Below are 12,251 nucleotides of genomic sequence, written 5' to 3' on the forward strand. Positions count from 1 at the left end.
GTATCATTTAGTGTTTTTCAAATCCTTGAGATGTAGTTGTTGAAATGGTAGACTCTGGTCTGTGGTTTTGCCATATATTATATAACATATGCCAAATGTTTGTGGACAACTGACCCTCACTCCTATGTATATTGGTTGAACATTCCATTCTAAAACCATGGACAGTATTATGGAGTTGCCCTCGCTCCTCTCTGGAAGGATTTCCACAAGATCTTGGAGTGTGTTTGTGGGCAGTCTCTGGCTATTTATGAGGTCATGTGTGGATGCTGGATGAGAAGACATGTCTACCAGTCAAGGTTCCAATTCTTTCTAAGATTGTGCAGTAGGGTTGAGGTCAGGGCTCTGTGTAGGCCATTCAAGTTCCTTCACAACAACCTTGTCTTTAAAGGGTTTTTATTTTTTTTTACTTTGGTTCAGCTTGGACCAATGTAAGTATACATACAGTATGTCATACTTGGCCAATCCATGTGAAAAGTGGAGAATCACTGACGTAGCTGACGCTGCTACAGTGATCCCCGCTGTTTTCCACATTCTGTGCCAACCTTCTAACTTCAAGGCTAGCTAACCTGAAGGGACAGGTATCATATGTGTAATCACAGTGAAGGAAAACATATTTTGAGGCTAATGCTACATGTGTCCTCCCGATCTGAGGTGTTCAACAGGGTTAACCTCATCAGTAGAGCAGTATAATGTCCACCTAGATCATGTATGTAAATATGGAACCATGCGGTAATTATAGCTCGCTATCAAATTCTCCATATACATAATATCATTCATTATGGAGGTCCAAGTCACCACTGAAGGCATCTCTGTGGGCCTTCAGTATCTAGATCTGCCTTTCTCAACCTTTTTAACGTGGTGGAACTGTCATGTTTCACATGACTGTCATATGCCTTTAAGTGTTCTTTGTATTTTGTCTCTGCTCCTCCCCTTCCTTCGGTTTAGTTCATGCTGTTTAGATAGCCCCACCCCTTTGTTTATGTTCCCAGTAGTGCACCTCAGCTTCAAGCCTCATGTCTCATGGATCACATTATGATCTTTTGACCTATCCAATGTTCATCGTTGTAAGATTCTCTAAGTTTACGGAATAAACTTTACAAGATCTACAAGGTGTCGTCTGGATCGAGTCACTGCCTGTTTATTCAAATAAGCTTGGAGTTATCGCTATCTCATCACAACTGTAAGTTACAGAGATCACACTTTCAATGCTTAGATTGGAGAGACAGAACAGGAACCCTTGGAATAACTTTCAGGTCTCAGGGAACCCCTGCCAAAAATGACTATCTACAGCTCACTGTACATTAGTGTGGTTAGAGGGAAGAATGCTTCTTACATTGGTGGTCTTTGAGAAGAATGCTCCTTACATTGGTGGTCTTTGAGAAGAATGCTCCTTACATTGGTGATATTTGAGAAGAATGCTTCTTATATTAGTGGTCTTTGAGAAGAATGCTCCTTACATTGGTGGTCTTTGAGAAGAATGCTTCTTATATTGGTGGTCTTTGAGAAGAATGCTTCTTATATTGGTGGTCTTTGAGAAGAATGCTCCTTACATTGGTGGTCTTTGAGAAGAATGCTCCTTACATTGGTGGTCTTTGAGAAGAATGCTTCTTATATTGGTGGTCTTTGAGAAGAATGTCCCTTACATTGGTGGTCTTTGAGAAGAATGCTCCTTACATTGGTGGTCTTTGAGAAGAATGCTCCTTACATTGGTGGTCTTTGAGAAGAATGCTTCTTATATTGGTGGTCTTTGAGAAGAATGCTTCTTACATTGGTGGTCTTTGAGAAGAATGCTCCTTACATTGGTGGTCTTTGAGAAGAATGCTTCTTATTGGTGGTCTTTGAGAAGAATGCTTCTTATATTGGTGGTCTTTGGGAAGAATTCTTCCCTTACAGATAGCTAAAAAGATATCTGGTGACATTAGTTATATGCAGTATCTGAGAGGCAGAAATTGCACATTGTTCAAGGAACCTCTATTGAACTCTGGAGGAACCTTGGTTGGGAAAGGCTGATCTAGATATTAATGTATGAAGCACAATCGGACAAAAGAAAAAAAATCTGAACTCGAGGTGTGGTTTTTATTTTTTGCTTGGTTACATTGGTACTTATTTACGTGTACTGTGCCATACCTAGCCATTCACTGTGAAAGTGGAGAATCGCTGTATTAAATGTTGCTGTCTTCTGGGTTCTGTGCTGAGCATCTGTCTTGCTGCATAGTAACCACAGGGGATCATTTGCTCTGCATGGACTCCATTCCGCGAACACCCTGCATTTTTTCCAATGGATGTAAAGCATTCTCTGATTGGACAAGGTGAAGAGTTGGGGCAATGGCCTCATGACCTTCACCAATCATCTGTGAATGTTGCCTGAGAAACCCCCTGTGTTGACTATGCAGCAGGGCAAGTACTTGGCATGGGATCAGGAAGACAGCAAGGATCACTGTAGCAGCATCTACTACAGGGATTCTCTGCTTCAACAGGGATCAGCCAGGTATAGCATATGAAGGTGGACCAATCTAACTTAGCAAAAAAAAACCTGGAGTTTACCTTTATTTGACTGACCACAGCTATTGCAACTACACTATGGTGTCCGTTTATGAATCAGCAGTAATAGATCGCTGCTCAGTTCTCCGGCATTCTCGGAGAACACAGTTCTCCTGTGAATGCCGTTTATGAAGCATATGTAGATCAGTTCTCCAAACGAAGGGAGAACGGTCTACAAACGCTGGAGAACGGTCTACAAACGCTGGAAAACGGCTGATTTTACTATAATCTCACGAGATTACAGTAAAAGATCAGTTTACTAAGCAGAGGTAAATTATCTCTGCTTAGTTTGCGGTCCCTCCGATCCTCCAGCTCTGGGCTGGAGAATCTGGAGGGAGAACACAGATCTCCAGTGAAGAGCTGAACATGTTCTCCTGAGTGTTATAAACTGTGAATGACCAGAGAATAGCTGCGATCCTCTGAATCACAGCTAATCTCTGTGTCATAAAAGGACACCTATATTGCCAAAGGTATTGGGCCAGCCCTCCAAATCATTGGATTCAGGTGTTCCAATCCCCTCCATGGACACAGGTGTATACAATCAAGCCCCTAGGCATGCAGACTGCTTCTACAAACATTTGTGAAAGAATGGGTCGCTCTCAGGAGCTCAGTGACTCCAAGCGTGGTCCCGTGATAGGTTGCCACCTGTGCAATAAGTCCATCCGTGACATTTCCCGGCTAATAAATATTCCACGACCAACTGTTAGTGGGATTATAACAAAGTGGAAGTAACTGGGAACAACAGCAACTCAGCCACCAAGTGGTAGGCCACGTAAAATGACTGAGCGGGGTCAGCGCATACTGAAGCGCACAGAGCTCTTTATTGAGTGAAGCAGTTCATGAAGTCCATAACTCCGAAGGATGTAACAGATGGCAATAAGGTGTCCCCCCTGACATTCTTCAGCCCTGGTGACATGTACTTATAGAAGAGCCTTATATTTCCATTCTTCCATCCCCCACTGAATTGTTCCCACTCCTTCTCCCCCCGTCATATTGTTCCCACTCCTTCTCCCTCGTTATATTGTTCCCACTCCTTCTCCTCCGTTATATTGTTCCTAGACATCAGCTGTAGGGTAATGAGTATAATCTGATCTCCTTGTCTTCATCCTACGCTGTGGTGGCCCACCAGCGGACATTCATGTTGGGTTCACGCTGTGTCCATTGCAATGCAGCTCAGCGGTACCCTCATGAGTTCTTTATGCTGGGAGCAGGGATCAAGGTTCAGAATCGTCATCTATTGCACTCACGGGCAGAGCTCACCAGATTCATATTCTGAGTGCTTGAAGTCTTCATAAAACACAGATATGTTGCAACAACGCAAGGCGATAAAACAGAGAACGGTCAGCTAATTCCCCTTTTTTCAATACGCCCAGGAGCCGACGGCTGATGGCATATTTGATCGTGCTGGTTGATGCTGTATTTTCTCCAAGATAAGTGGCTTCAGCAGAGTCGGCCCACACTGCTGTCCTCATTCCTGACCTCCAGTATGCTCAGATTTTCTGTTCTGATGGCTGATGGATTGCACCAGCATTTCTGACCGCCCTCTAAAGTCTTTAGGCAGCCTTAGAAGCAAATGTTCTGGTGTTTGTCGGTTTCAGTAAGTCATAACAAACCTTTAGGCTCCATTCACACCAATGTGATTTTTAGTGCTTTTAGCTTTTTACAGTCCATTTAACATGGTTTCCTATGTAACGTGTTCACATCGATGCTTTTTATAGCTGCCGCATTTTTAGAAAGGGGAAGGGACTTTTTTAAAAGCAAAAAGAAGCATTTTTGCTACAATAGCGGGCAGCACAGTGACTAAATTGTTAGCACTTTCGCCTGGCAGTGCTAGGGTCATTGGTTCAAATCCCACTCACGGCACCACCTGCCTGGAGTTTGCATGTTCTCCCTTTGCCTGCGTGGGTTTCCTCCAGATATTCCGATTTACTTCTACACTCCAAAGACATGCTGATAGGTGCATTGGCTCTTGTCTAAGTTGGCCTTACTATGTTTATGTATGAATGCCAGTTAGGGTCCTTAGATTGTACGCCCCTTGAGGGTTAGGGACTGATGTGAATGTACAATATATGTGTAAAGTAGGGCAGTACAGTGACTAAGTGGTTAGCACTTCCACCTGGCAGTACTAGGGTCATTGGTTCAAATCCCAGCCACAGCACCACCTGCCCGGAGTTTGCATGTTCTCCCTGTGCCTGCATGGGTTTTCTCCAGTTTCCTCCCACACTCCAAAGACATGCTGGTAGGTTAATTGGATCCTGTCTAAATTGGCTCTAGTATATGAATGTGAGTTAGGGACCTTAGATTGTACGCCCCTTGAGGGTTAGGGACCTTAGTTTGTACGCCCCTTGAGGGTTAGGGACCTTAGATTGTACACCCCTTGAGGGTTAGGGACCTTAGATTGTACGCCCCTTGAGGGTTAGGGACTGATGTGAATGTACAATATATATATATGTAATGTGCTGCATAAATTGAGGGTGCTATATAAGTACCTGAAATAAATAAAGTGCTGCGTAAAATGACAGCACTATATAAGTACCTATATTAAATAAATAATAGAGTTCAATGGAGAAGCTGCTGAAATGCATGTTAGTACATTTTTGCCATGTTTTGCATTTGTATTCTTTCCAGCAACAAAAAAAAAGCTGAACAAAACGTGGTAAAAACGCATAAAAAAAGAATCAAAAACACGGGTAGCAAAGTGCAAAACAAACTGCGAAACGCACTGCACAGCAGACAAAAAGCAAACTGCATAGGTGTGAACGGAGCCTACAGCCTAGTTTACACTTGCGGTTTGGAGTAAAAATAGGCGGTTGAGCTGCAGTTTTACCACTCCCACCTGCTCCTCTTAATTTGGAAAGGGAGCTGGAAGGGGTTGTGCACATGCTGTGGCTATGAAGCTTTGCTGCCACTGAAACAAATTATACGCCCTGTCCTGCGACTGGCCTATTTCTATCAAACACTCATTAAGAATTAAGAGACCACAGATTATAAAGCAGTGTAAAATTCACACCCAACAGGACATTTTTAATTAAAGAGATTTGGCTGGAATGTACTATAGAAAAAGAGTACAGGCAGGATTGGCTAACAGCAGGAATTTTTTTAATGAGCAAGGCTGGGCCTAGATGTAATAGAGATAAAGAGCAAGAATTATGCAGGCCATACATGGGTCGAATTCCGAAAGGATTTTTTTATCCGAAAATCAAAAACTTTGTTCGCTCGGTAATCCGATGGTGCCATCAATGTTTTCGAAAATCGGCCAACCAAGTCATAAACTTCACCCCATATAACAGGTGAAACTTCTGTTCCTTCCAGGTCACAGCTCATGCGCATATTCTTTTCAGAAAAACGATTGTACGATTTGACCATCATTGAGTTGAAAATTGGTCGTTTTTCCAACATGCCCGAATTTTCCAACATGCCCGATCGCCGAAAAGGGGGGGAAGCGTCCGGTGCCATTGACCCACTATCAGAGGGAAAATCATCCAATTATCCTTAGCAAATTTCGACCCATGTATGGCCGGCATTAATTTACAGCAGAGGAAATTTTGCCAGCTGCAGGACAGTTTTAATCAGGAACAATAGGCCTAACTAGTGCATGCCTAACTTTTATTTTATCAGTGAGGATCAGGGGTCGGAATTTTTTTTAAGGAAACCGCTCCCCCCCCCCCCCCCCCATCAAATGATAAAACAAAAGCCCACTTTTTTTCTCTTTTTTTTTTTAAGCAATTGGTTTCTATTCAGACAGAAAAAGCAGAACATATGAACAAGAATGAGCTACAAGAAAGCATAGCATATTATCATATCATGTAGTACGCAGTTTACAAATTATCAATTCTGATAGAAAGAAAAGTAAGAACAGAGGAAAATGAAAAGCTAAGAAAGAAAGCAAGAAAATAGCATAAGTAAGGATAGATCCATCTCCGCAAGAGATGCCCAGAATTCACCGGCATGACCCACACATCCAAAATAGAAAAAGAGCTATTCACCCATCAGCCCTTTATATCTCTCCGAAAAAGTGAAAGCATACCAACTGGACCACAGTTTGTGAAACCTGGGAACCATGTCATCAGTCATAGTCAGTGTCCGTTCCAATTCCTGATTAACATTAGCCTCTCTTTTCCAGTCTTGAATGGAGGGGGTACGAGTGGTCTTCCAGTGTCTGGGAATTAAGGACATAGGTGTCCGTTTATGAACCAGCGGTAAATGATCGCTGCTCAGTTCTCCGGCATTCTCAGAGAACACAGTTCTCCTGTGAATGCCTTTTATGAAGCAGTTCTCTGAACGAAGGGAGAAAGGTCTACAAATACTGGAAAACGGCTGATTTTACTATAATCTCGTGAGATTACAGTAAAAGATCAGTTTACTAAGCAGAGGTAAATTATCGCTGCTTAGTTTGCGGTCCCTCTGATTCTCCAGCTCTGGGCTGGAGAATCCGGAGGGAGAACATAGATCTCCAGTGAAGAGCTGAACATGTTCTCCTCTGATCTCCTGAGTGTCATAAACTGTGAATGACCAGAGAATAGCTGCGATCCTCTGAATCGCAGCTATTCTCTGTGTCATAAACGGACACCTTAGCCGCATTCAAAAGGTGCCACACCAAGGATCTCTTGTACGACTTCAACGAGGACTCAGAAATATGGAGGAGACCAAATGTTAAACAAAAAGAAACATGGAGGAGGCAACATTCAGGACTTAGCCCTGGTTCACATCTATGCAGCCGTGTGGGCCACTGTTTACGCAGGCACGAGATCCCATTCATTTGAATGGACTCCTGTGCCCCGTGACACGCAAGGAAGAAGTCCCTGCGCTTCTTCTGAAAACGCAGCCCAAACCTCGGTTCCCATTGCGGTTGCGTCTTCCAGCACAGGCGGCGTGCCATTAGAACTAATGCTACCCGCCCCCGTGGGTCCGCATTTCTCTGTGCAGGTGGTGCAGCTGCACAGATTTTCGTGCGGATCCGCAGCCGCACCACCTGCACAGATGTGAACCTAGCTTTAAGGGCAATGCAGTCTCCGTAATAAGAGTAGATCGACTCTCGAACTTCATCCCAGAACGGCTTAAGCCGTGGACATTGCCGCCAAAAGACCACTTTTCATGGGAATCCTTCCTGCAAGAAAAAGATTTTTAACCTAAAATAAAAGCCCTCTCAACACAAAATAATATAACAAATAAATAATATATTTGCAGAAATATTATGAATATTTATAATATATATTATAAAAAAAAAAAAAGATACCATTCGCCTGAAACAAGAATCTTGCAGAATAAAAAGTGTGCTGTAGACAGGAATGCACTTAAAAGTACTGAAGGAAATCAACCATAAAAAAATTAAAAGACAAAAATGCCCCCGAACAATACAAACAACATAAAAAACAGTGAAGGGGGTTATTTCTCATAGAGATAGCAATCAAAATTTAAATAGTTTCCTAACCGACCTTTATTTATTTATTTCAGGTACTTATATAGCACCATCAATTCACACGGCGCTTTACATATATATTGTACATTCACATCAGTCCCTAACCCTCAAGGGGCGTACAATCTAAGGTCTCTAACCCTCAAGGGGTGTACAATCTAAGGTCCCTAACTCACATTCATACATACATATACTAGGACCAATTTAGAGAGGAGCCAGTTCACCTACCAGCATGTCTTTGGAGTGTAGGAGGAAACTGAAGTACTCAGAGGAAACTAATGCAGGCACAGGGAGAACATGCAAACTCAAGGCAAGTGGTGCTGTGGTTGGGATTTGAACCAATGACCCTAGTACTGCCAGGCAGAAGTGCTAACCAGGGGCGGACTGACAACTCATGGGGCCCCCGGGCAATAGGGGATCATGGGGCCCCTGTGTCCTTGCCCAAACTCAAAAAAGCCTCAGCAGTGCCCTAGTTTCCAAATGCTCAGTCCGCCCCTGGTGCTAACCATTTAGCCACTGTGCTACCTTAGCTCTCTCTGCAATTTTTCAGCTTTCCCAACACTTTCCTAATAACATCTTTCAGTTCAGTGGCACTATGGCTGCTCTGTCCCCCCCCCCCCCCTTTTTACAGTGAGGGGGGGCTGGTTTACCAAAAAGCCCCCTTACGGGCTCTTCAGAGCTTGCTGGCCATAGTTCAAAGACCATGCAATGCATTATGGTTTAAAAAAAAAAATCTCCCAGGGGAATTGGCACAAAAATTTGCAGGGAAACTGCAGGATTATCCTCACACCCAAGGCAGTGGTGGACCCAAGCCTCATCTGTACATATTGGCATGCCTTAAGTGCAGTTGCATCTTGATGAACCTGGGCTTATGTGTTGCATGCTGAGCTTTCTTTTTTTTTCTTAAATTTTTTTATTCACTTTAAACATATATTTATGTTCTCTTTAGTTACAATTCTCCCAACCTATTTCATGATTTAAGAACTTAAAGGTGCAGCACTAAAAACAGGGGTAGACTGACAACGCATGGGGCCCTCAGGTAATAGGGGATCATGGGGCCCCTGTGTCCTTGCCCAAACTCAAAGCCTATGAAAAAGGTACCAGGGGCATCTCATGGGGCCCCCTACTGACCCCAGGCCCTCGGGCAGTGCCCAAGTTTCCAAATGGTCAGTCCGCCCCTGGCTAAAAATCAATAATAAATCCAATAATGTCCAATATTAAAAGGTGCTGATATGTGAATCATGAAATAAAAATAAATATTATTAAAATATTAAATGTTCATAAACATGAACATTTAATATTTTAATAATATTTATTTTTATTTCATGATTCACATATGAGCACCTTTTAATATTGGACATTATTGGATTTATTATTGATTTTTAGTCAGGGGCGGACCGACCATTTGGAAACTCGGCACTTCCCCTTGACGCGTTTCGTCATCGACTTAATCATATGATCCCTTATGGTTAAGTCGATGACGAAACGCGTCAAGGGGAAGTGATGTCAACGCGCACACGATAACCGGAAGTCGACCGGCGGCCATCTTGGATGTGGGAAAGATCATCTAATTCCCCCTGGACACTGGTTGACAGTAAGACTACAAATGGGTACTTTTAAGCGGTTTTCAAGTTTGCGAAATGTGAGCATTCTAATTAAAAGTAATTTTTGGATTGTTCTTGGCGGTATTCCACTATTGTCCCTTATTTATCTGTATATATGTGGAACATGCTGGATAGTGATATATGGAGTCTCAAGACTTTTTGGATTCTGATGACAGTATGAAGGCAATACAATTTGGGTAGAGATCTCTAGGAGGACTGTTTACCACCTATCTTTTGGAAGGATTACAAAGCGTTTTGTTTTTGGAATGTTGGTAAGGGTATGCATTCCTTACTGCACGTAGAAGTGTCACGGTGTTATTTTTGAATAAGAGCACTGAAGAGTGATTCACATTCACAGTGATTTTTTTGTTTGATTGACAGTGGTTTTTCACTATATACATATTTATTGGGTATTAATGTGATTTTGGTATTCACCTGAATGAGGTCACTATAATTTACTTGATTATAAAAAAGATAATGCACTATGTCAATATTTTCTTTTTTTGAGGTTTATTACTGAAGCAAAGTTTCGGAAGGATTTCTTTAAACACGACAATATTTAAGAAGAATTTGATTGACTGTTTTTTTATTTTATTTTTTTGGACTTACAGTATAGGGTTCGGACTACACATTTTTTTCTTTGAGGATTTATGTTATAGCATCTTCTGTTTCTTAATTATTGGATTTATTATTGATTTTTAGCGCTGCACCTTTAGGTTCTTGTATACGTTGAGGTTTTATCTGGTTACCTTAGTGTGCAATAGTGGCTACTTTTAGGCGCTCGCTGATCTTATGCTCATTTTACTATTTCATGATTTGTCCATTTGGTCACTTTTGTTGGTTGCCATGTGTGATGGGTACACAATGGGTACATGGCGACTGGAATGACTTTGACCCCATGGTAACTGCAAATCATGTACAGTTCAGCTCATAACAGGTCTAAAGGGAAAGGCGGTGCTTGCAGGGAAATCGTTTTTTTGTTTTTCTTCTTTTGTTAGGTTCCAACCTCATAACACCAAATTAAAAGAGTTTTTTTTTTAACACAAATTATGTAAATAATTAAAATGATTAGCAAAGGCACATTGGAAGCGAAGGTTGGAGACGGAAGGCATTTCATTGTCCTTCACCCTGGTCCTTCACTAGGAGACACATTTGCAGTTGTTTGCTCTGGGATGAGAGGTGCTTAAAAGGTTATATAATTAGTGAACACAAATCAAATCTTGGAGCATGCACAGATTTCCCATGGGAAAGGTTTATGGAGGAGGCTGTGTAAATAGCAGGAGGTCATCCTCGGAGAATGGAGAGGACAGTGATCACACCTCGGCAATTCAAAATATTCTGGTAACAGATAACATCGAGGAGCTGTGGTTACCAAGTGCTTCACAGACTGACTACAATACTTCTAGCCAGGGGTGGACTGACCATTTGGAAACTCAGGCACTGCCCGAGGGCCCGGGGTCAGTAGGGGGCCCCATGAGATGCCCCTGGTACCTTTTTCATAGGCTTTTTTGAGTTTGGGCAAGCACACAGGGGCCCCATGATCCCCTATTGCCCGGGGGCCCCGTGAGTTGTCAGTCCGCCCCTGCTTCTAGCAGGATTGGATGAACGCACGTATCATTCAGGAGCCAGTCAGCACAATGGAGGAGTCAGCTGCCAAATGTAAAGTCATTCCGTGCTTTCTCTAGGTTTGCCACCCATCCAGATTATTATAACTGCTCTCTTACCCCCCGGGTTCACATCGATTTATTTATTTTTATTTATTTCAGGTACTTGTATAGCACCATCCATTTATGCAGCGCGTTACATATATATTGTACATTCACATCAGTCCCTAACAGGGGCGGACTGACAACTCATGGGGCCCCCAGGCAATAGGGGATCATGGGGCCCCTGTGTCCTTGCCCAAACTCTGAAAAAGCCACCAGAAGCATCTCATGGGGCCCCCTACTGACCCTGGGCCCTCGGGCAGTGCCCGAGATTCCAAATGGTCAGTCTGCCTCTGGTCCCTAACCCTCAAGGGGTGTACAATCTAAGGTCCCTAACTCACATTCATACATACACATACTAGGGCCAATTTAGACAGGATCCAATTAACCTACCAGCATGTCTTTGGAGTGTGAGAGGAAACCCACGCAGGCACAGGGAAAACATGCAAACTCCAAGTAGGTAGTGTCGTGAGTGGGATTTGAACCAATGACCCTAGTACTGCCAGGCCACTGTGCTGCCCATATATGTGGCCATGCGGGCCGTGTTTTGTGTGGGCACGAGAGCCCAGTCATTTGAATGGACTCCCGTGCCCGTGACACACAGGAAAAAAGTCCCTGCACTCCTTTGAAAAACGCAGCCCACATGGGAACCTCGGTTCCCAGTACGGTTGCATGTTCCAGTGTGGGCGGCGTGCCGTTAGAACTAATGGCACTCGCCCGCGGGTCCGCATTTCTTTGTGCGGGTGGTGCGGCTGCACGGATTTTTGTGTGGATCCGCAGCCGCACCACCCGCACAGATGTGAATCTAGCCTATGACCTCATGCACACGGGGCGTTTATGATGAAGCGATGAAGTACGCGCATTTTCATTTGCTGAAATGTATTCAGAACGATATTCTTTTATATGGAAATGAAATGGAGTTTTTTCGTATGAACTCCTAGATTGTAAGCTCCCAGGATCAGGGCCCTCCTATACCTCTTGTAC

General features: G+C 43.2%; 1 protein-coding gene across 4 annotated transcripts in view; it reads left to right on the forward strand.

Annotated features, from left to right (window-relative positions):
* TRIM9 (tripartite motif containing 9) overlaps positions 1-12,251 on the forward strand; it is a 174,717-nt gene that overhangs the window by 35,426 nt on the left and 127,040 nt on the right. The window lies entirely within an intron of this gene.

This window comes from Staurois parvus, unplaced genomic scaffold, assembly GCF_062004578.1.
Source record: "Staurois parvus isolate SC_StPar_1 unplaced genomic scaffold, SC_StPar_1.0 ptg002360l, whole genome shotgun sequence".
In the NCBI taxonomy this organism is placed as follows: Eukaryota; Metazoa; Chordata; class Amphibia; order Anura; family Ranidae; genus Staurois; species Staurois parvus.